Genomic DNA, 4,554 nt, shown 5'->3' on the forward strand with positions numbered 1-4,554 from the left:
TGGTCTGGTATTCCCATCTCTTTCAGAATTTTCCACAGTTTATTGTGATCCACACAGTCAAAGGCTTTGGCATAGTCAATAAAGCAGAAATAGATGTTTTTCTGGAACTCTCTTGCTTTTTCCATGATCCAGCGGATGTTGGCAATTTGATCTCTGGTTCCTTTGCCTTTTCTAAAACCAGCTTGAACATCAGGAAGTTCACGGTTCATGTATTGCTGAAGCCTGGCTTGGAGAATTTTGAGCATTATTTTACTAGCATGTGAGATGAGTGCAATGGTGCGATAGTTTGAGCATTCTTTGGCATTGCCTTTCTTTGGGATTGGAGTGAAAACTGACCTTTTCAAGTCCTGTGGTCACTGCTGAGTTTTCCAAATTTGCTGGCATATTGAGTGCAGCACTTTCACAGCATCATCTTTCAGGATTTGAAATAGCTCAACTGGAATTCCATCACTTCCACTAGCTTTGTTCGTAGTGATGCTTTCTAAGGCCCACTTGACTTCATATTTCAGGATGTCTGGCTCTAGGTCAGTGATCACACCATCGTGATTATTTGGGTTCTGAAGATCTTTTTTGTATAGTTCTTCTGTGTATTCTTGTCACCTCTTCTTAATATCTTTTGCTTCTGTTAGGTCCATACCATTTCTGTCCTTTATCGAGCCCATCTTTGCATGAAATGTTCCCTTGGTATCTCTAATTTTCTTGAAGAGATCTCTAGTCTTTCCCATTCTATTGTTTTCCTCTATTTCTTTGCATTGATTGCTGAGGAAGGCTTTCTTATCTCTTCTTGCTATTCTTTGGAACTCTACGTTCAGAGTCATGTCCAACTCTGCGACCCCAGGCACTGTAGCCTGCCAGGCTCCTCTCTCCATGGGATTCTCCAGGCAAGAACACTGGAGTGGGTTGCCATTTCCTTCTCCAGGGGATCTTCCAGACCCAGGGATTGAACCCGGGTCTTCCGCGTTGCAGGCAGATTCTTTACCATCTGAGCCACCAGGGAAGTCCAATGCAAGAAACTTACTCTTGGGACGTCCCTGGCAGACCAGTGGGCAAGTCTCCCAGTTTCTACTGCAGGGGGCATGGGGTTCGATCCCTGGTGGGGGAACTAAGATCCTACATGCCAAGCTGTGCGGCCCCTCACAAAAAAAAAAAAAAAGAAAGAAAGAAAAAAGAAATAAACTCTTGTTATAAGTATATATTATAAGCTGCTTGAGATTTTGGGTGGTTGTTACAGTGACATGGACCTAACCTATCCCCTCTCCTGACTGATAAATGGAGTTTGGTGCTTATCCTTCTACTCCTTATTGTTATATTTAGATCATAAGTATAACTATCCATAAACCATATATTACTTTATTTAGTTTTAAAAAAATACATGCATGGCATCTTGCCATACTGATTTTCCATAACTTGCTTCCTTCACCAAATATTTTCACCCAGTGGTTTTGAGGTCTAATCTATGCTAGTTTATCTCTCTCCAGTTCGTTGCTGCAAGATTTGTAGAGTATGCTATTGCCCAACAGCAGCAGGTATTTATCCTTCCCCCCTCCTGATGGATGTTTAGAACAGGGCCAGTTCCTCCTATTTCAAACAGTGCTTCAGTGAACATCCTTGGACATATCTCCAGGCACGCACGAGTGGTCCTAGGGCATATTCCAAGAAATGGGATGGCTAAGTGGGAGAGTGTGCTCGTTTTCAGCTTTTCAGTTCAGTTCAGTGCAGTCGCTCAGTTGCGTCCGACTCTTTGCGACCCCATGGACTGCAGCACGCCAGGCTTCCCTGTCCATCAAATTGTTCTCCAAAGTGATTGCATCAACAGTATCTGTTAACATTCTTGTTTTTCTTTTCCCATCTACTGGCTCCACATATTACAACTGCCCCACATTTTTCTCCTAAAACCACCCCTGGAATCTCAACCATTCCTCCTGAAACCCTCTCCTCCAGTCACTGTCCCCACTCCATGTCCTACAAAAGCTCAGGAACTGGTCTGGGGAGGCCAGAGTGAGGGCAAGGGAGGAACTGAGTCCTCCCTTGGACTCAAAGACCTCCACAACCCAGGGGAGTGGGGAGGGTGGGAGATATTCTAGAACCAGGATATGATTATCATCTGTATGGAGACAATGCTGGATGATATATGCAACTGTCAAATGTTCCCAGGCCACTGTAGTATCTCTTCTTCCCAGTGGGTCAGGGAAGGCCCTCAGACAATTTTCCAAAAATAGTTTTAGGACAAAAAGTAGTCAAACATGTAAAATTCCATCCTGCGGCTGGGCAATGAGCCCTCAAGGGCCCTCCACCCAGCTTCAGGAGGAGGCTGAGGGCTATGACAGCCTTCTCAGGTATGTGACCAACAGGGAGTTAGGACATCCTGCTAACTATACCTTTCAACCATACGGAACTAAATGTTTTTGTTAATTCAAAAAGAAAAAAAAAAAAAAGCTTAAAAAATTCACTTTTTAAATCTTCAGTTCAGTTCAGTCACTCAGTCGTGTCCGACTCTTTTCGACCCCATGAATTGCAGCACGCCCGGAGTTCACTCAGACTCACTTCCATCGAGTCAGTGATACCATCCAGCCATCTCATCCTCTGTCGTCCCCTTCTCCTCCTGCCCCCAATCCCTCCCAGCATCAGAGTCTTTTCCAATGAGTCAACTCTTTGCATGAGGTGGCCAAAGTACTGGAGTTTCAGCTTTAGCATCATTCCTTCCAAAGAAATCCCAGGGCTGATCTCCTTCAGAATGGACTGGTTGGAAGAGTCAACAATTCCATTATCTTTTCCTTTTTCAGAATATTCACATCAGCTCAGGTTTAGAAACTTCCACTTTGGGAAAGATTTGTAAAAATCACCTACATTCCCATCTCTCTTCCACAACTGCTTCCATCATTTTGATATGCTTTCCTCCACTTTTTTTCCCCCCTCATCCACTTCTTTTTCTTCCCATTTAGAAAACCTATCAACAGGTAGATTTGATGGGCATGGACTGAGCACCTACTGGTATTCTGTGCCAGGCATGAGCAGAGGAGAATGAACCTAACTTGGGTCAGGTCCTCTCAAGCTCACAGTCTGGACGGGAAGCCAGGGTGGAGACTTGGCCTGGTGTTCTAATGGAGGCCCAGAGGGGTGCAGGGCCCGGGGAGCTGGGGTCACACTGCAGGAGGGAGCCTGGAATGCTTGATGGCCCTCAGATCCCAGTGCTGAGGCAGCAAGGCATTCCTATCAAACATGAAGCTGTCAAGTCTTCTGTTGCCAATTATCACCAGAGACGGTGTTGAGAAACCCTATTCTCTAAAAGCAGAGACGGGCAGAAACTTTGAGAACAGAGCATCCCTCTCTGGTCTGGAGGGTTGAAGCCAGACTTTTTGTGGAGAAGCAGCGGGGATTACCAACCTCAGTACAGAGCTTCAGATAAGGGGTTTCTGGACGCAATAGTCTATATCGATCTTAACTTTCTGCTGTCCAAGGAAACAAGACCAGGGATTTGCTTCTCAGTCCAAGTCAAATGTTAACCCTTCTCCACACAATGCGGTTTGCTCTGAGCCCGTCAATAGGGCTTCAGTTCATTTTCACCGAAATTCCACTCTTCTCCCTAATCTTATGATAAGCCAGTCTCTTCCTTTGTTTGGATCCTCTGGGTGTTGTCTCCCTTGCTGCATCAGGTTAATAAACCAACCTAATTTTGTTAAATGTTCCCACTGGTCTTTATCAGATTAGCTTGACCATAGAATCTAAGACTTCTCTGTACATTCAGTTATGCATTGATTCATCCAGTCAATGTTTAGCCAGCCTATTCAGTGGACGGCTGGAGGCATGGTGAGAGAACAGTCAAGGTCCTTGGCCTTGTGGACCCTGCTTTTAGTGGAGGAGGTAGAAAAATGAACAGGTAATAAAAACAGGGTAACAGGGCTTCCCTGGTGGTCCCGTGGTTAAGAATCTGCCTGCCAATGCAGGGGACATAGGTTTGCTCCCTGGTCTGGGAAGATTCCATAGGCATCGGGACAACTAAGCCCGAGTTCCAGAACTACTGAGCCTGCACTCTAGAGCATGAATTCCACAAGAGGAGCACTGCAGTGAGAAGCCCGCTCGCTGCAACTAAAGAGTGGCCGGAGAACAGCAGTGAAGACCTAGCACGGCTATAAATCAATAAAAAGCAATAAAACCAAAACGACAACAACAATGAAAACAGGGTGTCGGCTATAAAGGAACTGGATGGGTGCCTTTGGAAGGGCAGGGAATTCCAGTGGTTAGGGCTCCACCCTTCCACTGCATGGGGCATGGGTTAGATCTCTGGTTGGGGAACTAAGACCCCACATGTCAAGAGAAAAAAAAAAAAAAACCATAAGAGGAAGAAGAATGGCAGGGCAGTGAAGGCTGCTTTAGAGAGGCTACGTTTGAGCTAGAACCTGGATGAGCAGATCTCCAAAGAAAGCACTACAGGCAGAGATCAGCAAAAGAGGTGAAGATGAGCTTGTGTGAAGATGAGATTGTCAGGTGCACAGAATAACAAGAAGGTCAGTGTGTCCTATCTTTTTATCCTTTTGTACAGTTCGGGAGGTTCTC

This window comes from Bison bison, unplaced genomic scaffold (genome assembly GCF_000754665.1).
Source record: "Bison bison bison isolate TAMUID 2011002044 unplaced genomic scaffold, Bison_UMD1.0 scf7180017864516, whole genome shotgun sequence".
Taxonomy (NCBI): domain Eukaryota; kingdom Metazoa; phylum Chordata; class Mammalia; order Artiodactyla; family Bovidae; genus Bison; species Bison bison.